Here is a 24,465-nt window from a genome sequence, read left to right as displayed (position 1 = left end):
GTATGTTTAAGATCTTCCATGCGCTGAACATGAATAAGGACTCATCTGTGTGAGCACTCTGGTGTTTAACAAGGTCTCTTTGATGGGTGAAAGACTTCCCACACCATGAACATGAAAAGGGAAGCTCACCCATGTGAATTCTCAGGTGTTCAACTAGGTTTCCTTGATATGTTAAAGACTTCCCACACCCTGAACATGAATAAAGACGTACCCACATGCAAACACACTGGTGTATAACAAGGTCTCCTTGATGATTTCCCACACGCTGAATTCTCAGGCGTTCAACTAACTTTCCTTTGTATGTTTAAGATCTTCTACACGCTGAACATGAATAAGGACGTTCCCTCATGTCTACATTCTGGTGTACAACAAGGTCTTTTTGATGGGTGAAAGACTTCCCACACCCTGACCATGAAAAAGGATGCTCACACGTGTGAATTCTCTGGTGTATAACAAGGTTGTCTTGATGAGTGAAAAATTTACTGCACTCAGTTAATGAATAAGGACGCTCACCCGTGTGAATTCTCAGGTGTTCAACTAGGTTTCCTAGATATGGCAAAGATTTCCCACACCCTGAACATGAATAAGGACTTTCCCACATATGAACACTCTGGTGTTTAACAAGATCTCTTTGATGGGTAAAAGACTTCCCACACCCTGAACATGAAAAAGGATGCTCACCCGTTTGAATTCTCAGGTGTTCAACTAGGTTTCCTTTGTATGTGAAAGATTTCCCACACCCCGGACATTAATGACGTTCCATGTGAACCCTCTGGTGTATAACAAGGTTGCCTTGATAAGTGAAAAATTTACTGCACTCAGTTAATGAATAAGGATGCTCACCCGTGTGAATTTTCAGGTGTTCGACTAGGTTTTCTTTATATGTGAAAGATTTCCCACACCCTGAACATGAAAAAGGAAGTTCCCACATGCGAACACTCTGGTGTATAACAATGTCTCCGTGATGATTTCCCACACGCTGAATTCTCAGATGTTCAACTGAATTTCCTTTGTAGGTTTAAGATCTTCCACACGCTGAACATGAATAAGGACCCTCACCTGTGTGAGCACTCTGGTGTTTAACAAGGTCTCTTTGATGGGTGAAAGACTTCTCACACCCTGAAATGAAAAAGGACGTTCCCAAATGTGAACTCGCTGGTGTATAACAAGGTCTCTTTGATGGGTGAAAGACTTCCCACACTCTGAACATGAATATAGACCCTCACCCCTGTGAACACTCTGCTGTTTAACAAGGTGTGAATTCTCAGGTGTTCAACTAGGTCTCCTTGATGAGTGAAAGATTTCCCACAAATGAACATGAATAAGGATGCTCACTCGTGTGAATTCTCAGGTGTTCAACTAAGTTTGCTTCGTATGTTTAAGATCTTCCGCACTCTGAGCATGAATAAGGGCCCTCACCTGTGTGAGCTCTCTGGTGTTTAACAAGGTCTCTTTGATGGGTGAAAGACTTCCCACACACTGAAGATGAATATGGACCCTCACCCGTGGGAACTCTCTGCTGTTTAATAAGGTCTCCTTGATGAGTGAAAGATTTCCTGCTCTATTCATGCTTAAATTCTCTGGATGAGCTATGCGATGTGTCCTTGATTTTGCAAGCTCTCCTTCCTGATCGAAAGATTTCCCGCACTCAGTACATTAATAAGGATGCTCACCCGTGTGAATTCTCAGGTGTCCCAGTATGTTTTTTTTTTCCTTGTGAAAGATTTACCGTACTCTGCACACCAACTATGATTTCTTCCTTGTGAAAAATTTCCCACACTCAGTACATTGAGAAGGATGCTCACCCCTGTGAATTCTCGCGTGTCCAAGTAGGGGGCTTCTTGTGAAAGATTTCCCGCACTCAGCACATGAATGAGGATGCTCAACTGTGTGAATTCTCAGGTATTTTTTTAGGTTTCCTTTTGTAGTGAAAAAGTTCCAGCATTCTGAACATAAATAAGTACGCTCACCCATGTGAGCTTCCTGGTATTTAACAAGATCACGTTTATTATGGAAAGATTTCCCGCACTGTGAATATTAATAGGGATGCTCACCCTTGCAATTTCTCCGGTGTTCAACAAGGTTCTCTTTTTTTATTGATGATTATCCGCACTCTCAGCCTGAATAGCATTCTTCTTCATGTGCATTTTCATGTGTTCATTCAGGCCCGATTTCTGTATGTAAGCTTTTCCACATTCAGAACATGGAAAGGGACGTTCACCCGTGTGAATTCTCTGGTGTCTAATAAGGATTTCTTTATAAATGAAAGATTTCCCGCACTCTGAACACGAATAGGGACGCTCACCCATGTGGACTTTCTGGTGCCTACCAAGATCTCCCTTATAAATGTAAGATTTCCCACACACTGAGCACGCGTAAGGACGCTCACCAGTGTGAATTCTCTGGTGTTCAGCAAGTTCTCCTTTGTGAGTGAAACATTTTCCGCACTCTAAACACGGGAATACATTCTCAACTTGGATAATTTCTTCACGGGGTGGGGGTGGACAGGGAGGCTCGCCCGTGTGAATTCTCTGGTGTTTATCAAGATTATTTTTGTTATGGAAAGATTTCTCGCACTCTGAACATGGATAAGGACGCTCATCCGAGTGAATTCTCTGGTGTCTAACAAGGATTTCTTTATAAATGAAAGATTTCCCGCACTCTGAACATGAATAGGGACGCTCGCCCATGTGAACTTTCTTGTGCCTAGCAAGATCGCCCTTATGAATGAAAGTTTTCGTGCAATCTGCGCATGAAAAGGGCCGCTCACCCGTGTGAATTCTCAGGTGTGCAATAAGTGATCCTTTCCGAGTGAAATGTTTCCCGCACACCAAACACGAGAACAGATTCTCACCTGGGTGAACTCCGTCTTGGGGTAAGGAAGATATCTCGAGCTTAAAAGGATCTGTTGATTTATCTGCAGTGTAAGGTTTTAAATTGACATCTGCAATCATAGTATGTGATTGATGAGAAGATTCCCCCCGATCACAGGGATCCATTGATTTCTTCAGCCAGGAAGGTTTGTGGCGTATATTTTGTGTATTTGGATTTACTCCAGCAGATAACATGGAACGTCTCTCGGCAGTATTCCAGAAATCGCACCCATCTGTTGGAGAGAAAATGTAAAAATATCAGTACTGTAGTTCAAATAAAATTGGAGTTTTAGCTCCACCCCCCACAACTCCCTTTCTTCTAGTGGAAATGGCGATCCCACAGCTGGCTCCAGTTTGGCCATCAGAAAAGTGTTCACACCGGATTCCGTATATCCCCTGCCCAGTACACAGGCCCCCCCCCCACCCCAGTACACAGGCCCCCCTTCCCAATACACAGCCCCCCCCCCCTCCCAGTACACAGCTCCCCCATGCAGTACACAGCCCACCTCCCCAGTATACAGCCACCCCATCCAGTACACAGCCCTCCCTCCCCGTGGACAGTACACAGCCCCCTCCCCTGCATAGTACACAGCCCCCCATCCACTACACAGCCCCCCATCCAGTATACAGTCACCCTCCCCAGTATACAGCCACCCATACAGTATACAGCCCCCCATCCAGTCCACAGCCCCCCCCCCCCCATCATACAGCCACCCATCCAGTACACAGCCTTTCCCTGTCTGGCTCGACTTACTCCCCAGAGTGGCGCTGTCATTTGAATGAGAGTCTACTGCAGAATGTTTTTTTTGGTGCCAAAATCGATAGCGAAAATAAATCTTCCTTGATCCCGAAAACCGAAACAAACACCCATACTGAAAGTGACTGTTTTTAAAAATATTTTTATACAGGAGATGGTCAGCGACTGGGTACATGGTACAGGAGATGGTCAGAGACTGCAGAGATGGTACAGGAGATGGTCAGAGACTGCAGATATGATACAGGAGATGGTCAAAGACTGAGGACATGGTACAGGAGATGGTCAGAGACTGAGGACATGGTACAGGAGATGGTCAGAGACTGAGGACATGGTACAGGAGATGGTCAGAGACCGAGGACATGGTACAGGAGATGATCAGAGACCGAGGACATGATACAGGAGATGATCAGAGACCGAGGACATGATACAGGAGATGATCAAAGACCAAGGACATGATACAGGAGATGATCAGAGACTGAGACTGAGGACCTTGTACAGGAGATGATCAGAGACTGAGGACATGGTACAGGAAATGATCAGAGACTGAGGACATGGTACAGGAGATGATCAGAGACTGAGGACATGGTACAGGACATGGTACAGGAGATGGTCAGAGACTGAGGACATGGTACAGGAGATGATCAGAGACTGAGGACATGGTACAGGAGATGATCAGAGACTGAGGACATGGTACAGGAGATGGTCAGAGACTGGGGACATGGTACAGGAGATGGTCAGAGACCGAGGGCATGGTATAGGAGATGGTCAGAGACCGAGGGCATGGTACAGGAGATGGTCAGAGACTGAGGACATGATACAGGAGATGATCAAAGACCGAGGACATGATACAGGAGATGATCAAAGACCGAGGACATGATACAGGAGATGATCAAAGACCGAGGACATGATACAGGAGATGATCAGAGACCGAGGACATGATACAGCAGATGATCAGAGACTGAGACTGAGGACATGGAACAGGAAATGATCAGAGACTGAGGACATGGTACAGGAGATGAGGACATGGTACAGGAGATGGTCAGAGACTGAGACTGAGGACCTGGTATAGGAGATGGTCAGAGACTGAGGTCATGGTACAGGAGATGGTCAGAGACTGAGGACATGGTACAGGAGATGATCAGAGACTGAGGACATGGTACAGGACATGGTACAGGAGATGGTCAGAGACTGGGGACATGGTACAGGAGATGATCAGAGACTGAGGACATGGTACAGGAGATGATCAGAGACTGAGGACATGGTACAGGAGATGATCAGAGACTGAGGACATGGTACAGGAGATGATCAGAGACTGAGGACATGGTACAGGAGATGATCAGAGACTGAGGACATGGTACAGGAGATGATCAGAGACTGAGGACATGGTACAGAAGATGATCAGAGACTGAGGACATGGTACAGGAGATGATCAGAGACTGAGGACATGGTACAGGAGATGAGGACATGGTACAGGAGATGGTCAGAGACTGAGACTGAGGACCTGGTATAGGAGATGGTCAGAGACTGAGACTGAGGACCTGGTATAGGAGATGGTCAGAGACTGAGGACATGGTACAGGAGATGATCAGAGACTGAGGACATGGTACAGGAGATGGTCAGAGACTGAGGTCATGGTACAGGAGATGGTCAGAGACTGAGGTCATGGTACAGGAGATGATCAGAGACTGAGGACATGGTACAGAAGATGGTCAGAGACTGAGGACAAGCCCAAGAAAAAGGGGTACGGCATCATACATGCCCCATATACAGGGAAGGGATGGACAATTACTCATTGCCAAAAGATATTGCTCAGACATTTTGTAGAATATTACTCCTATAATGTGGCACCATCACTTTTACTCCCTTCTTCCCAGGAGGAATATCTCTCCTCAGCACACCTTTCTCGACTACCCTCCCCGGTTCATTGCAATCTAGAAGCCCCTATCCCCAATGAGGAATTAAATACGGTGATAAAGATGTTTAAACCTGGGAAGGCACCAGGCCCTGATGGATTTACCATACAGTATTATAAAAATGTCCTCCCACTGCTAGGTACGCATATGATAAAAGCGTACAATGCTTAAGGCCAGGTGACCGCATTTCCCCCAGATGCACTCCTGGCACATATCTCAGTTATCCCAAAAGAAAGGAAAGACCCGCCGGAAGGCGGTAGTTACCGGACAATTTAGTTGCTTAACCACTTAAGGACCGAGGCTCTTTTTGAGATTTGTTGTTTACAAGTTAAAAACAATTTGTTGTTTTTGCTAGAAAATTACTTAGAAAAGAAAAATATTTATAATGTTTGGGGGTTCTAACACCCTAGAGAATAAAATGGCGGTCGTTGCAATACTTTTTGTCACACCGTATTTGCGCAGCGGACTTACAAGCACAGTTTTGGAAAAAATACACTTTTTTGAATTAAAAAATAAGACAACAATAAAGTTATCCCAATTTTTTTTTTATATTGTGAAAGATGATTTTATGCCGAGTAAATTGATACCGAACATGTCGCACTTCAAAATTGCACCCCTCATTTATTGTACCCGGTTCTTTTTTTTTTTTTTAAACTGTCACTCTTACCTATTACAAGGAATGTAAACATCTCTTGTAATAGAAAAAAAGCATGACAGGACCTCTTAAATATGAGATCTGGAGGTCAAAAAGACCTCAGATCTCATATTAACACAAAAATGCAATAAAAAACAAAAAAATACAAAAAATGGTCTTTTAAAAGCTATGGGCAGAAGTGACGTTTTGACGTCGCTTCCACTCTGCAATGGTATGGAGATGGGTGGGGGCCATCTTCCCCTCACTCGTCTCCATACCCAGCAAGGGGTAACATATGATTGCCTCTGCCGACGGCTCTAGTAAGCGGCAGAGAGCACCAGAGCGCGGCGGGAGGGGGCCCTTTCCCGTTGCCGATAAAAGTGATCTTGCTGCGAATCCGCCGCAGAGACCACCATTATCGGACAGCGGACTGCTGGCCAAAGAAGAGGATACCGGCCTTATGGTAGCTAGCTGCTGCCATAACAACGATATTCCGCTTCAAAGTTATGACGTATATCAGCGCGTGGCGGTCCGTAAGTGGTTAATGTGGACTTAAAGCTTTTTACTAAATGACTTGCCTCTCATCTTCAATCACAGCTTTCCCAGCTGGTTCACTTAGACCAAGTGGGTTTTATTCCCTCTCATTAAGTGAGAGACAATACCGTTAAACACTTAAGCCCCGAATCATTTTGCAAGCCAAAGACCAGAGCACTTTTTGCGATTCGGCACTGCGTCGCTTTAACCAACAATTGCGTGGTCGTGCGACGTGGCTCCCAAACAAAATTGGCGTCCTTTTTTACCCACAAATAGAGCTTTATTTTGGTGGTATTTGATCACCCCTGCGGTTTTTATTTTTTGCGCTATGAACAAAAAAAAAGAGCGCCAATTTAGAAGAAAAAAAAAACGCATTTTTTTTTACATTTTGCTATAATAAATGTCCCCCAAAAATATATAAAAAAAATGTTTTTCCTCAGTTTAGGCCGATACGCATTCTTTTACATATTTTTGGAAAAAAAAAATCGCAATAAGCATAGATTGGTTTGCGCAAATGTTATAGCGTTTACAAAATAGGGGATAGTTTTATGGCATTTTTTTTTAATTATATATATATATATATATATATATTTTTTTTTTACTAGTAATGGCGGCCATCAGTGATTTTTATCATGACTGCGACATTATGGCAGACACATCGGACATTTTGGGGACCATTGTGATTTATACAGCAATCAGTGCTATACAAATGCACTGATTTCTGTGTAAATGACACTGGTAGTGAAGGGGTTAACCAGTGGGTGGCAGTGTAAGGGTTACGTGTGCCCTGGGGAGTGTTTCTAACTGTGGGGGAGGGGGGGTGTGGCTGTGTGCAACACATCACTGATCTCTGCTCCGATCACAGGGAGCGGTGATCAGTGACACTGTCACTAGGCAGAACAGGGAGATGTTTGTTTACATTAGCATCTCCCCGTTCTTCCTCCCCGCGGCGATCGAATCCGCGGGACCCGCGATCGGACTCATGGAGGTCCCGACCGCACGGAGCCAAATTTCAAAGGACGTACCTGCATGCCCATTTTCCTGTCTGTGCCATTCTGCCAACGTACGTCGCCTTGCGCCGGATGGCAAGTGGTTAAGGTACTTAACTTGGTTCACTATGCTAACAAAACGAACACCCCTCGCGCCTTTTTGAGTACCAATGCAGAAAAAGCTTTTTATAGAGTAAACTGGCACTTTATGTTTGCAGTCCTAAGGCATTAAGGAATATGGGCTTGGGAGACCATATGCTTCAGTGGATTGCCAAGGTTTACTCCACTCCACAGGCCTTGGTTAAAGTAAAGAGTATAAAAATGTATCGATACTAAAAGAGATTGTGTATGTATTCTGTGGAACTTGATGTATTAATGGACTCTCTGCCTCCTTTTGTATAAAGAATTAACAAAAAAAGACGAGGTTGCACAAAGTAAATACCTTACATGTCAAACCTTAAATTTGCGTGCGCCCGTGAAATGACGACAAACTTAAATTTCCTATATTTTCCATAGGCAACACTTTAAAAGCCCCCTATAGGTCATCAGTTTAGTGTTACAGAGGGGTCTGCTGCTAGAATGATTGCTCTCACTCTGGAGTGTGTGGCGATATACAACGTGTTTCACAATCAAATTTTACATGGCAGCCCCAGGACAGTGACTATTGCTAGCAGCTTCAGTAGCCACTTGGGATAATCATAAGTGAATCCAGCAGGCTGGTTGTACCCAAGATGATCAATCGATCGACTTGGTACATTCAACCTGCTCATTAATGGTTCGAATCTCCACCGGTGATTCAAACCATGTATGGCCACCCTAAGTGTCAGATTGCCCGCTGCACTATCGCAGGCCCGTTATAAGTCGCTGTTGGCGCCATTAGTAGTATAAAAAAAAAATTGCAGTACAAATACACAGGTCATAATTTGTAGACGCTATAACTTTCACGCAAACCAATCAATATGAAAAATTTTATAAAACATTTTTTTATTGGTAGTGATGGGTTTGAATACCCCGGGTTCGGTTCGACACCCAAAACTCCCGAACCCAGAACCCAATTAAAGTCAATGGGACCCGAACTAAAAAATTCTAAAGTTCCCGTTTTGAAGACTTACAGTGCCTTAAAAAAGTATTCATACCCCTTAAAGTTTTACACATTTTGTCATGTTACAACCAAAAATGTAAATGTATTTAAATGGGACTTCATGTAATAAACCAACACAAAGTGGCACATAATTGTGAAGTGGAAGGGAAATTATAAATGGTTTTAAAAAAAAAAAATCACAAATAAATTAGTGAAAAGTGTGGTGTGCATTTGTATTCAACCCCCTTTACTCTGATACCCCTAACTAAAATCTAGTGGAACCAATTAACTTCAGAAGTCACCTAATTAGTAAATAGAGTCCACCTGTGTGTAATTTAATCTCAATATAAAAAGAGCTGTTCTGTGAAGCCCTCAGAGGTTTGTTAAAGAACCTCAGTGAACAAACAGCATCATGAAGGCCAATGAACACACCTGACAGGTCAGGGATGAAGTTGTGGAGAAGTTTAAAGCAGGGTTAGGTTATAAAAAAAATATACCAAGCTTTCAACATCTCACAGAGCTCTGTTCAATCCATCATCTGAAAATGGAAAGAGTATGGCACAACTGCAAACCTACCAAGACATGACCGTCCACCTAAACTGACAGGCTGGGCAAGGAGAACATTAAACAGCTAAGCAGCCAAAAGGCCCGTGGTAACTCTGGAGGAGCTGCAGAAATCCACAGCTCAGGTGGGAGAATCTGTCCACAGGACAACTATTAGTGGTGCTCTCCACAAATCTGGCCTTGATGGAAGAGTGACAAGACTAAAAACATTGCTGAAAGAAAGCCATAAGAAGTCCCATTTGCAAGAAGGCATGTGGGGGACACAGCAAACATGAGGAAGAAAGTGAAGTGGTCAGATGAGACCAAAATTTTACTTTTTGGCCTAAAAGCAAAACGCTATGTGTGGTAGAAAACTAACACGGCACATCATCCTGAACACACCATCCCCACAGTGAAACATGGTGGTGGCAGCATCATGTTGTGGAGATGCTTTTCTTCATCAGGGACAGGGAAGCTGGTCAGAGTTGATGGGAAGATGGATGGCGCCAAGTACAGGACAATCTTAGAAGAAAACCTGTTAGAGTCTGCAAAAGACTTGACACTGGGGCGGAGGTTCACCTTCCAGCAGGACAATGACCCCAAACATACAGTCAGAGCTACAATTGAATGGTTTAGATCAAAGCATATTCATGTGTTAGAATGGCCCAGTCACATTCCAGAACTGAATCCAATTGAGAATCTGTGGCAAGACTTAAAAATTGCTGTTCAGACGCTCTCCATCCAATCTGACAGAGCTTGAGATATTTTTGCAAAGAAGAATGGGCAACAATGTCCCTCTCTTGATGTACAAAGCTGGTAGAGACGTCCCCAAAAATAATTGCAGCTGTGATTGCAGCGAAAGGTGGTTCTACAAAGTATGGACTCAGGGGAGTTGAATACAAAATGTACGGTATACAAAACTTTTCACAGATTTATTTGTAAAAGAAATATTGAAAACCATTTATCATTTTCCTTCCACTTCACAATTATGTGCCACTTTGTGTTGGTTCATCGCATAAAATCCCAATAAAATACATTTACGTGTTTGGTTGTAACATGACAAAATGTGGAAAATCTCCTTAGTCTGGCAGTAAAGTTAGCTATCTGTACCATGTATAGAACCTGCTGCAGCTAAAAAGGAAAAAAAAAAAAAAAAGACATTTAGAATGATTTTCCCTGTAAGCTTTCTTTATTTTACAAACAACGGCTTAGGGAACCAGTCTGTATGATGAGGCTACAATTTAGTGCACTCGGTAAACAGGATTAGAGATTTATTTGGATAAATTCTGGTGTCTCATTGGTAGACTTTGGATGGAAAGTTTGGACATTTTTGCAGCACAGTGAGCAAGCCTTATGTGAAGAGGCCAAATTATAGTACACTCAGGCCAAGATTAATGATTTTTTTTTTTTTTTTTTGATGAAGTCTGGTGTCTCTTTCATAGACTTTGGATAGAAGTGACAGGTGCAGAAAGATTGGGCCTTGAGTGTTGGTGGTGCCTTCACACCATAACCCTTCACAGTTATCCTGAGTGCAGGACTGGACTCTGCTGCAAAAAAAAAAAAAAACTCTAATTATATGAGTGGTTGGTGGTACCTCCAGACCGTAACCCTATAGAGAACAGTGATTCTCAACTCCTGTACTCAGGACTCACTAACAGGTGTGACGTATTACCTTGGAGGGGGATGCAGACTAGAATACTGCAATCACTGAGCAGCAAATTATATCACCTGTGATGTATTTCAGTTATCTTGCAAACCTGGCCTGTTAGTGGGTCCTTAGGACAGGGAGTTGAAAACCACTGCTTTAGAGGTACTCTTGATGAAAGTAAGAATTGGCCTTGCTGTAAAAAATGTAAATTAAATGCACCTATCGAACAGGCCTTAAGTGTTGGTAGTGCCTGCACATTGTAACCCCTCAGAGTTACTCTTGGAAAGCACAGGACTGGATCTACTTTAAGATAACAAACACCCACAAAGCTAGGCAGCCTAGACAGTATTTCAGAGATTCCAGATCCCCAACAAATTTAATGAACAACATCAGCATCAGGGGCTTGATAGCTGCTGCTAATCCAGGACTGATTCATTTTGAGAAACGTCAGCCAGTCAACAGAGTCTGTGGACAGACGCGATCTTTTAACTGACACAAATCCTCCCCGGCAGCCCAGCAGCTCAATTGCATATGAGGAAAATTTTGGCCAGTGGTCTATTCTTATGACCCAGTAATTCAGTGGATCGTCTACTGGAAAGCTCTCCATGTCTGTTTTTGCCCTTAGATAATCTCCCACCATATGATGCAGATGCTGCCAATGGAATGCTGAAGCAGAGAGCCCTGGGTAATGAGGACTAAAACATGTTTTTAATGTGTCACTTAGGCGACCCCCTTCTCCACCACTCCTCCTTTGACCAACAGAAGCCTCAAAAATACCCTTTCCATTAGACTGTAGCCTACCTGTCTGCAAAGGTATTACATAAACTCCTTTTTAAGGCGTCCTAAAGATATTTCATCCTGTGCTCCCTTTGCAAGGGCAGGATGAGTCCGAGACTTTCACCTTGTAAATGGTAGTCAAGGAGGGTTGCCAACCAATAACGATCATTCTCCTTGAAGCCACAAATTCTTTGGTCCTTTCCCAGGCTTTGAATAAGGGAGCCCATGCACCACAAGTTTTCAGAGGAATGAGAATCAGAGTCCTCGAGGGTCACTGAGGAGTACACTATTTGGAACTGCCTCCACCCAGCCATGTACTACTCCTAAGGTTTCTGGAGACTGAAAACCATTTCATAAAGATTTACATAAGTCCTCCTCTACTTCAATGCCTCCACAACTGCAAGAATCCTCCTCTTCCTCCACCACTTCTTGTTTGTTATATGGCCTCTGAAGAATGGTGTCTGCAGAAAACAGGGCTCTTCCTGTTCTGCCTTGAGTGTCCTATCCATAATGGTGGACACTGGTGTATGCATTGTCACGGCTCACCATCCTTCTCTCCTCCTCAAATGGTGACAGTACATTACATGCATCCTTTATCAGCAGCCATTGGCGTAGGGAAAAAAAGCAGAGCTCCTCTGAGACATTATCACATACCACCATTCCTGGCTGTGGAGTTAACTACCTCTGGGCCTGCTCCTGCAGAGCTGAAAGAATCTCGGTATGGCTCCTGTCCCCTACAAAGACAAGCTGAAGCACTGCATAGCATCTTTTAGCCTGATCTGTTTAAAAGTTCCTTCAACGCTTAGGGGGTACTGATGGTTCACAGGACAGTTCAGCAGAAGAAAGCATTGAGGAGGAGGGGTAGAGCTGACAGATCTCAGGTCATCACCACTAGCTGTATGGAGACGTGGAGGCAAAACAAGCTGCAGCACTGTGCCCTATCCGGCATCCTTCGGAGTTGCAAGCAGAATTACCCAGTGTGCTGTGAATTAAATATATTGTCCCTGACCATGTCTGCTGGACCATGTGTAAGCATTAACATAGACCTTACTGCTGACTGCCCTCCCCAACAATGCCAAAACATTGGCTTCCACATGATAGTACAGAGCTGGAATGGCCTTACGCAAAGTAATAGTGACTGGGAACCTGTCATTGTGGTACAGCACATGCTTCACATTTAGGGAAGGGGACAGAATGCACCAAACGGAAAGGCAAGAGTTGTAAACCCAACAATTTGGTCAAGCTTAAAGCGGAGTTCCACCCAAAAATGGAACTTCCGCTTTTCGGAATCCTCCCCCCCTTTCGGTGTCACATTTAGCACCTTTCAGGGAGAGGGGAGAGCAGATACCTGTATAATCCAGGTATTTGCTCCCACTTCCGGGCATAGATAGCCGCGGTATCTGAGGCTATCTATGCCATACCTGGCGCCTCCTCCATTTCCCCTGGTGTCTTCTGGGAAACACACAGGTCCCAGAAGATCACAGGGACCAGTGGGATCACGCATACGCAGTAGGGAACCAGGCTGATTCCCTTACTAAAAATGGCGGCACCTTCACCCAAGAGCCAAGGGACAGATCGGCTTCAGGTGCCGACAGCGAGGGCGCCCTGGACAGGTAAGTGTCCATATTTGAAAAGTCAGCAGGTGCAGTATTTGAAGCTGCTGACTTAAAAAAAACAAAAAAAAAAAAAAACTGGCGGAACCCCGCTTTAAATTTAGGCAGTGAGCATGTGGGTGGGAGGGAGTGTATTGTTTTGTTTGCTGCAGCAGCTGGGGCAGAGAAATGCACCTGCTATACTCTACAGATGGTGGTGTGCTGCTGGCAGACTTGTTGCAAGGACCTGGGACGCCCTTTGCTATACCATTATTCTCGTCAATGGAGGCTGCTAAGAGGTCATCATGAGATGTAGCTGGGGTAGAGATGAAAGGTGAGAAGAAGAAGAATTGTGTCCCTCATCATCATCTCCTCCATCCTCATCACTGGAGCCAAGTTGGCTATACGCTGCGGCTGGGGGAACAGGACTGGCAATTTGTTGTTCATCAGTGTTCTCCCCTCTCAGTAGGCTCATGTTACTCCCTTCCTCAACCCCAGTCAGAACCAACATCAGAATCAAGTATTGGCTGTGCATCAAGAAGCAAGTGGCTGACACTGTGTTCAAATAATTCAGCTGACTCCTCCATGCATGATAGTGGGGCTATGGCAGGAGTAGCTGTGGACAAAGAGGAAGAATAAGCCGCTCTTGCAGCTGTGGTGGACTGCGCACTAGTGTCAGCTTGAGTGATAGAGGATGAGGATGGTTTGGTAAGCCAGTCCACCACCTCATTTGCATGCTGTGGCTGGATAGAACGGGCCACATCACTAAACAGAGACAAAAGGTGCCCTGCCTGAAGAAGGTCCACGTCCATCTTTGCCTGTGGATACAGACGCTGCTGGCTCCCTCACAGTGCCATGGGAACATCTGCCTCTCCTTGTTGGCCTCCCAGACATGATGGGGGGGGGGGGGTGCTTAGTACACAAATTTATTAGATAATAGGAAATGGGTGATTGGATGCACTTTATTGAATGAAATGTGGGGTTTGGGGCACTATAAATTTGAGGACTGCTGCTGATACAAATTGAAAAACTATTAAAAAAGAAAACGTAATAAAAAAAAAAAATATATGAAAAATGAAAATGTGTTTGTGCAATGTAAAATAATTGCAACTATCACTATTTCATTCTCCAGGATCTCTGCTTTCAGGTAATACATACATTGGGAGGGGGAGATGCAGATTTTTACAACTTGCAACAGTATTTAAATGAATAAACTACAATTCTATACTCAGAAGTAAAATAAGACTGTGACCTTTTTCCTCCATAGTCTCTGTTCCTTACCTTCATCGATAAGTAGAAAAGATTCTTCCTGTTCACTCTTCGTCATTATCCCAACCTCCGGCATGGACGGCTGACCATGCCCCACGTACGTTTCTTCTTCTTCCACTTTAATTTTTATATTAAGCAGCTCTTCAGCCTAAACCCCCCCAAAAATTAAAAACTCTATTAACGTCAGGCAGATATGAAAGACAGAAAATTCAATGCAGCTCTGCAATCCTTCATGCATCATTAAATAAGTTGTATTTTTATTACTGCAAGCAGTGTAAGTTGCTGACCCTTGTGCAGCAGAGCTCAGACCGGGGGAAGCAGACTAAGGACCCGATAGGCTCTGCTGCAGGGCTAACAAAGTACATGCTGACAAGAGGAGAGAGCAAAGTGAGAGAGATGAGATCATCTGAATGCTGCTTCGCCTTTAATTCCCAACCCTGGAGGACATAACAAAAATGATCCTTTGCAGTGGGGTTGCACCCGTACTGCAAGAGATAATGGGTCGAATGTTCTAGGGAAGAGGAGAAGCACCTTTTCTTACCCTTCTCCACTCCTCTGACAGATGGTGCCCCCCCACACTTCAGTGGTGGACATGTCCCTCGGCGTCATGATGTCCAATGCAAGGCTATGGAGTGGGTATCAGATAAGTATATCCCCCTACAACCCTAGGCATAAACAAGCACTGAACTCTGAGTATGGATGGAGGGATCAAAGGCTTAAAAGTACACATTAAAGCAAGGGAAGTCATCTCACAAAGAAAGTCATCTCACAAAGTTCAGAACAAGGTATGTGATCTATACACCGAGTCCACCTACCTGATGACGGTGAGGGATGGTTTGATGTTCCCGTGTAGAATCCCGGGAATATGGAGGACGGGGACATTTCTCTGGTGGGTTTCTTTTACTGGATCCATCTACCGGATGATGGTGAGGGATGGTGTGATCTTCCTGTGTGGGTTTCTGGGAGTACAGGGGAAGGGGACATTTCTCTTGTGGCTTACCATTACTGGATCCATCTGTAGGAAACACACACACTGACTGAATACATTGTTTCTATGTGTTTATCAGATGATGGGGGATCTAGGTGGAACCTCCGTACTGCTCTCTCCTTTAAAATAAAGTCTCCTCTTACCCGGTGATGTGAGAGGCGGCTGATTCTCCACCATGATGTCCTTGTAGAGATCCTTGTGTTCTTCTAAATAATCCCATTCCTTCATGGAGAAATAGACAGTGACATCTTGACACCTTATAGGAACCTAACACACACAAGGATACAGTCACCATCCAGACACATCCCTTGTCTGTTACTGGATAGTGACTGAGAATTCCCAGCAACTCACCTCTCCTGTCAGTAGCTCAGCGATCTTCTTGGTGACTTCTAGAATCTTTTTGCGATTGTTCTTCTTGAGCTTCAAGGAGTGAGGTGAAGGCACTCTGATGGTTAGATGGTCACCAGACTTCACTGGAGGACAACTCTGCATTCAAAGAGCAACCAAAATGTTATGTGACCTCCCAGAATCCTCCTCACCTCTCCAGTCAGGTCTGTGTTTTATTAATAGAGATAAGAGTGATGTCATGTGACCTCCCAGAATCCTCCTCACCTCTCCGGTCAGTAGGTAGATGATCTCCAGAGTGAGGTCCATTATCCTCTCGGTCATGTCACTCGAGTCCTCCTCCATCCCCACTGATGTAATTGTGTGATCCATACAAGACTCTGATTTCTGTAGACAGATAATATAACGGCATTGCTGATCATTAGAACTCATAGACAACTAGAAATTCATTATTAAATGCTGTTGGGTCCCAACTAACATGACTGGGACTGCCTGTATGGGGGTGCACACCTATGCCTCCCTGTGTGTGTAAACACAGAGGCTCTGGGTTCAGCGATTTTAGTAACGTTGGATAAATGGCTCTATATTTAAGATCTATCCGGTCTATAAACCAGAGGCTCTGGATGGACAGTCGGATAAAAGGTTCTATATTTAGGATGTATCTGGTCTATAAACCAGAAGCTCTGGATGGACAGTTGGAAAAATGGTTCTATATATAGGATGGATCTGGTATATAAACCAGAGGCTCTGGATGGACAGTCGGATAAATGGTTCTATATTTAGGATGTATCTGGTCTATAAACCAGAGGCACTGGATGGACAGTCGGATAAAAGGTTCTATATTTAGGATGTATCTGGTCTATAAACCATAGGCTCTGGATGGACAGTTGGATAAATTGTTCTATATATAGGATGGATCTGGTATATAAACCAGAGGCTCTGAATGGACAGTCGGATAAATGGTTCTATATTTAGGATGTATCTGGTCTATAAACCAGAGGCTCTGGATAGACAGTCGGATATAAGGTTCTATATTTAGGATGTATCTGGTCTATAAACCAGAGGCTCTGGATGGACAGTTGGATAAATGGTTCTATATTTAGGATGTATCCGGTCTATAAACCAGAGGCTCTGGATGGACAGTCGGATAAAAGGTTCTATATTTAGGATGTATCTGGTCTATAAACCAGAAGCTCTGGATGGACAGTTGGAAAAATGGTTCTATATATAGGATGGATCTGGTATATAAACCAGAGGCTCTGGATGGACAGTCGGATAAAAGGTTCTATATTTAGGATGTATCTGGTCTATAAACCAGAGGTTCTGGATGGACAGTTGGATAAATTGTTCTATATATAGGATGGATCTGGTATATAAACCAGAGGCTCTGGATGGACAGTTGGATAAATGGCTCTATATTTAGGATATATCTGGTCTATAAACCAGAGGCTCTGGATGGACAGTTGGATAAATGGCTCTATATTTAGGTTGTATTGGTTTACATATTATAACCCTTTATAAACGTTTATGGTGGCATCTACTGGAGATAAAAGATGTCTAAGTGACTATGGAAGAAGAGGACAGCCACGAAGGGGGGTTACTGGGTGTAAATATTATCAGAATCTCATTACCTCCTCTGCTCCACCGGTTTCAGCCATGTTTCCTCTTTATGTCCTTCCAATTCACCTTTCACCTGGAACTTCCTGTTACTATTTCCACATCACTTCCTGTGTCTCCCTTACACCACTTCCTGTCTTTACCTTACATCACTTCCTGTCTGTGTATTTCTGAACTGACATCACCATCTTGTGGTAAATTTAAATATTGCAGTCTACATTATGTTTCAGCATTTTGTCCCCTGCTACATCATTCATTCCTCTGTTATATCCATGAATACACAAGCAGATTATAGCCAAGATAAAATCCACACCAAAATAAAATGGACAACATTCTGATAAATGTTAAATTAAAAAATGAATGAGATATTACAAGCTGAAATATAACATATAATGTTCCATATAGAAAACTTTACAGGATAAATTCACCTTTTTCAAGAAAAATAAAATGACTGCAAATTTTTTTTTTGCTGGTGAAAAAAATTAGCATTTTTTGTTTTCTGGAGCCTGCAGAGCATCGCACCTGTGATCAGTAGATCATAGGCACAAACTCAGCCTCCTGCAGACTCTCAGCATAGCTGTCTGCCCGTACCTCCTATGGGCAGGCAGTTACGTGAGAGCAGGGAGCATTCACCCACTCCTGGAGCACTCACCAGCACCATGGCAGTTCACTGAGAACTACAAGCCATCTGCCTCAACAGCTGATGGAACATGTAGGCATTCATTCACAGGAAATTGTGAATGAATGATGCGGCCCTCTGGACCTGGCAAATTGTTGGTGCCCGCTTAGCTGGTGCCTCTGTGACTGAAGATGCCAAGTTATTTGCGGTGTCGTGAGGTACAGTATCAAAAGTTAGGATGGCATATAAACTTCGTCTGATAAGCATAAGCGCGGTCTACGCGGACAACTGACCGAAAGAGACAATAGGACACCGGATGTGTTGACGTGTGCTGGACACCATCCCAAACTTACGACCAGGACTGTCTTGTGCCAACGGTAAAGCATGGTGGCTGTGCAATCATGGTTTAGGCAGCCATATCTTGGTATTCTACAGGCCCCATCATCCCCTTAAAAGGTAGAGTCACCGCCAATGACTATATCTACTTAAGCCCTGGACCAATTCGCAGCCAAAGGACCAGGCCCCTTTTTGCGATTCGGCATTGCGTCGCTTTAACTGACAATCGCGCGGTTGTGCAACGTGGCTCCCAAACAAAATTGGCTTCCTTTTTTCCCCACAAATAGAGCTTTCTTTTGGTGGTATTTGATCACCTCTGCGGTTTTTATTTTTTGCGCTATAAACAAAAATACAGCGACAATTTTGAAAAAAATTAAAAAAATTTTACTTTTTGCTATAATAAATATCCCCTAAAAATATATAAAAAAAAACATTTTTTCCTCAGTTTAGGCCGATACGTATTCTTCTACATATTTTTGGTAAAAAAAAAATCGCAATTAGCGATTATTGATTGGTTTTCGCAAAAGTTATAGCGTTTACAAAATAGGGGATAGTTTTATAGCATTTTTATTAAAAAATATTTTTTTTACTAGTAATGGCAGCGATTAGCGATTTTTATTGTGACTGCGACAATATGGCGGACACATTAGACATTTTTGGGACCATTGTCATTTATACAGCAATCAGTGCTATTTAAATGCACTGATTCCTGTGTAAATGACACTGGCAGTGAAGGAGTTAACCATTAGGGGCGAGGAGGGGTTATGTGTGACGTTATGTGTTTTTTTTTTATTGTAGGGGGCGTGGCCTGGCATGTGACATCACTGATCGTCTTTCCCTATATCAGCGACCAGATGATCGGTGACAGCCACAGTAGGAAGCACGGGGGAGAGGTTTGTTTACACAGTCCTCTCCTCGTTCTTCAGCTCTGTGACCCGATCGCGGGACACTAGCGGCGATCGGGTCCGCTGGTCCCGCCACCACGGTCACGGAGCTCAGGACCGTGTCGGGAGCGTGCTCCTAACCTACGGCTGGGCACTTAAATAGCAACGTACCGGCACGTGCTTGTGCCCAGCCGTGCCATTCTGCCGACGTATATGTGCAGGAGGAGAAGCAAGAGAAGCAGATACACAACTTTTGGCCGACCATGTGCACCCCATGGCACAGACATTGTTTCCTGAAGACTGCGCCATTTACCAAGACCATAATGCTCCGATTCACACAGCTGGTGTTGTCAAACTGTGATTTGACGAGTGTGCAGACGAAGTCTCACACTTTCCCCTTGTGTCGCTGTCACCAGACCTCAATATCATAGAGCCACTGTGGTCATTTTGGAGAACATGGTTAAGGCTAGTTTTCTGCCTCTAACATCTCTGTGAGAACTGTGATGATTTTTTCCATGAAGAGTGGCAACAGATTCCATTATCCACTATGCAAGACTTACATTTTTCAATTCCCAGGAGAACTCAGGCCGGCTTGGATGCAAAAGGCGGTCCAACACCATATTAGTTGAAGTTTTGAAATGATTGGAGCACCAGCTTGTACGGACTTTTTTTTTTTAAACTTTATTTCTTTATTAAAATTGTTTCTTTTGTATACATCAAAATCAGACACAAATCAGACACAAACTTCCCCTCGAAACTTCCCCTTGAAAAAGTAAGAAAGAAAAAATAAAAAGTCGGGGGGGGGGGGGGGGCCCGACTTTTTTTTTTTTCTTTCTTACTTTTTAGTCTTTTTTAAAATATCAAATTTTTTCAGTTTCAATCATTTTTATTGGAGGTTTTAGAAAAGTGATAGTACACTTATCAAACAAGGACTACAGTATGTTTTACATTGGCCTATGATCAAACTGCAGTAGAGAAAACAACTTCAATCTTACATTGATGGTAAACAATAGGCACCTATAACTTCAGAACTATTTTTTCCCGGCCCACAAAAAAAAAAAACAGATGACAACCATTCCTCCATCCGAAGATGAGAAGCAAGAGTGTGAGCACCAAAAAGGCACATAACGTAAGGGAGTCAAGCCCCCCCAAAAAAGTAAGGGAAGCATAACTGTAATACATGTAGCTTTAAAAAGTTACATTGCCCCATGAAAGGGGGTTGAAAAGAACCCCATAACAGATAGCGAACCCTGTGAAACATAATTTAGACATAGTCCAGGCAAAAAAGTAAGAAAAGTAACGAGAATAAAAAAAAAGAAAAAAGAGAGGAGTGGACGGGAGGGGAACAAGTACTGGGTTGGAGCTGGCCCAGGGGCTATCCCGCGCCCACAGGGTGGACCTCCGAGTGATAGCTAGATGCCAGTTAGAGTGACCACAACAGGTAATTTTGATCACCCCCCTAAATAATTTAAAATCCAGGGGTTGTATTTTTTTATTTCTCTACTTCCTCATACAAAATAGCAGATAGTTTTTCATTGACCAAATACTATGACAGTGTTTCGGGGGCTCAACACCCTTTATCAGCGCTAAAAACAGGTCAGCGCTTGGATTGGAAAGGCCTGCATCATCCTGTTTTTAGCCCCGATGAATTAGTGAAATAGTGCCAAACTACAGTACCTAAAAACCTCCATAGGCCACACTTTAAAAGCCTTTACAGCTTAGCAGTTTAGAGTTACACAAGAGGTCTGGAGCTAGAATTATTGGTCCCTTTCTAACGTTCGTGATGATACATCCTTTGTGTGGTGCAATTACTGTTCATGTGCAGTACTTACGCATTCTTTCGTATTTGCACATGAGCATGGAGGACAGGGGGAGTTTTTTTTTTTTTTTTACACTGTCCCTTTCATTTTTTTTAAATCAACTTTATTGCTATCACAAGGGATGAACAACATTCCTTGTGAAAGCATGGGCCATGACAAGTCCTCTTTATGGATAGATCTGGGGTCTATTACACGCAATATCTCTCCTCTGGCATCCAACACAGAACAGTCTGATCGGTTACTTCAGTGGTCGGTAACAGGCCGATCAGACTGTTCTGTGTTGGATTTAAGGGTATTAGTCTATCATGTAACATCCCAATAAAACACATTTACGTTTTACATAGTTAGTAAGGTTGAATAAAGACACCAGTAGATCCAGTTCAACCTGAGTGAGTGTCTACAATTGTCCCTATCCCTGTACATTGCACACTCACATTGGTCCCTACCTAGGGTTGCCACCTGTCCAGGATTCACCCGGACAGTTCGGGTTTGGAATCTTGTCAGACTGACTGAAACCCGGACACATTATATAGACTGGGCTTTGGCTCCTCAAGTAACGGAGATACAGTGGAACCTTGGATTACGAGCATAACCCGCTCCAGGAGAATGAAGCACTCGCATATCAAAATGAGTTTCCCCACAGAAGTCAATGGAAACAAAGATAATTTGTTCCGCATTGACTTCTATTGCATGCAACACAGCATGTGGCCAGAGGTGGGGGGGGGGGCGGGCGCCAGAAATAACCAAGGACAGCTCGACTGAACTCAGAAAGCCTGAGAACTGAGTGTTTCTGAGTATTTCCAAGTGATTCTATGTATTTCCAAATGGCTCCAAACAGTTCCGAGTGTCACCGGTGCCCCCTGCACCTCTGGCCAAATGTGGTACTGCACACCCCATTAGCTTGAATTCTGCTTCTGCCGAGTCAGAATAAATAAAAAAAAAAGTTTCTCGTCTTTCAAAACGCTTGTTAACCACGTTACTCATTAACCAAGGTTCCACTGTAGTCACACAAAAATCTGTTGCCATTCGGGAGCTGCGGGCCGCTGTCTGGGGGCAGGTTTGGCATCACTGGGGGGGGGCATGATATCAGAAAGAGCAGTTTGGCCACACCCACTGTTTGCTCCTTGGGGCACCCAAAGGTGTCCCAGGTCTTTTATAACCCCATTGTGTATACTACGAAAACAAATGTGCCCTGTGCCGCTAAAGTGTTCAGGTTTGGCTTGAAGAAAAGGTGACAACCCTATCCCTAACCTCAAGGAGCCCACAATCCAAGGTCCCCACTCATATACTTGGGCCAATTTTGGACAGAAGCCAATTAACCTACCAGCATGTCTTTGGAGTGTGGGAGGAAACCGGAGTACCCAGAGGAAACCCAGGCAGGCACAGGGAGAACATGCAAACTCCAGGCAGGAAGTGTCGTGGTTGGGATTTTTGGTTGTAGCATGACAAAATGTGGAAAATGACAAGGGTAGATGAATACTTTTTCAAGGCTCTGTATATAACAATCAAACCAGCCCCTTAAAAATGCTGATATTTTCTCTAAGGCCCCAATGTACTGTGATGTGAATTGTACACCATTTGGGCCTACTTGCCCCCCCTCCCAGGAGAATCTAAGGTTCATCAAGTTACAAGTGCTCCCTGGAATACTCATATCCTTGTATACCCCCCGGTTACCTATTATGAGGGGCTACCACTCTCTGGATTGTATTTTTATTTTAAAGTATGCAAAATTACAAAGGAGAAGGGGGATACCGCAAAGTGGGGGCAGAAACTGCAGGAGGAACATCTCACCATTGGAGTCTCGGAAAAATACAAGCAGCCAAGAGAAGACTCGGTCCATCACACTTCACCTATATATTTAATATCACTTTTGCCAGGGTGCGCCCCTTTATAAATGAAGTATTTTCTTCCTATAGTTGTTCTTTGGACTAAACAGTTCCAATAGTAAAACCATCATACATTTGTCAATGTATAGAATAAGATAGGTGGCTTTGAATTCTAATTAGACTTTTATCTGTAAAACGTTTACCGCAGTCTGAATGCACTGAGGATACTGTGCGGTGTGTGTTCTCTGATGTTTAACAAGGTGTCTTTTCTGAGTAAAACATTTCCCGCACTCAGTACATGAATAACGACGCTCACTTGTGTGAGTTTTCTGGTGTCTAACAAAGTCTCCTTTTCTAGTGAAAGATTTCCCGCACTCTGGACATGAATAGGGACGCTCACCTGTGTGAATTTTCTGGTGTTCATCAAGGCTTCCTTTCTGTGTGAAAGATTTTCCGCACTCTGAACATGAATAGGGACGCTCACCCATATGACTTCTCAGGTGTCTAACGAGGACTTCTTTATAAAGGAAGGATTTTTTACACTCTGAACATGAAAACGGACGATTACCTGTGTGAATCTTCTGGTGTCTAACAAGGGTTCCTTTCACAGTGAAAGATTTCCCACACTCTGAACACGAATAGGGACGCTCACCCGTGTGAACTCTCAGGTGTCTAACAAGGACTTCTTTATAAAGGAAAGATCTTTTACACTCTGGACATGAAAAGGGACGGTTACCTGTGTGAATCTCTTGGTGTCTAACTAAGGTTCCTTTCTGAGTGAAACATTTTCCACACTCTGAACATGAGAATAGATTGTCACCTCGGTGATCTCCTTCATGGGGTGAGGAAGATTCCTCAGGATTAGAAGGATCTGTTGATGGATCTGCAGTGTGAGATCTTACATGGATATTTCCAATCATAGTATGTGATTGATGAGAAGATTCCCCCTGATCAGAGGGATTCATTGATGTCTCCGGACAGGAAGGTCTGTGATGTATATTTTGTGTATTTGGATTTCCTCCGGGAGGATCCTGTGTGATGACATTATCTTCTGACTTACAATCAGCAGATAATAGAAGACGTCTCTCCGAGGAATTCCTCACATCACATCCATCTGTTGGAATGAAATTTAAAAATGTCAGTATATCAAAAATAACTGGAGTTTTAGCTATTACTCCACCCCCACCCTATATTGAGGAATGGAGATGGACCTTTCATATGGTGTACAGTATCTCCTCCTCATTTGTTAGGAACATGACGTTATATTGAGGAATGGAGATGGACCTTTCATATGGTGTACAGTATCTCCTCCTCATTTGTTCGGAACATGATGTTATATTGAGGAATGGAGATGGACCTTTCATATGGTGTACAGTATCTCCTCCTCATTTGTTGGGAACATGACATTATATTGAGGAAT

General features: G+C 43.6%; 1 pseudogene across 1 annotated transcript in view; it reads right to left on the bottom strand.

Annotated features, from left to right (window-relative positions):
• LOC143956391 (uncharacterized) overlaps positions 1-24,465 on the bottom strand; it is a 221,053-nt pseudogene that overhangs the window by 124,068 nt on the left and 72,520 nt on the right. The window lies entirely within an intron of this gene.

This window comes from Lithobates pipiens, unplaced genomic scaffold (assembly GCF_037356315.1).
Source record: "Lithobates pipiens isolate NorthernLeopardFrog02 unplaced genomic scaffold, aLitPip1_a1.2 Scaffold_35, whole genome shotgun sequence".
Classification (NCBI taxonomy): Eukaryota; Metazoa; Chordata; class Amphibia; order Anura; family Ranidae; genus Lithobates; species Lithobates pipiens.
Note: the sequence above shows the minus strand (reverse complement) of the source record. Positions and strands in the feature narration are given on the sequence as shown.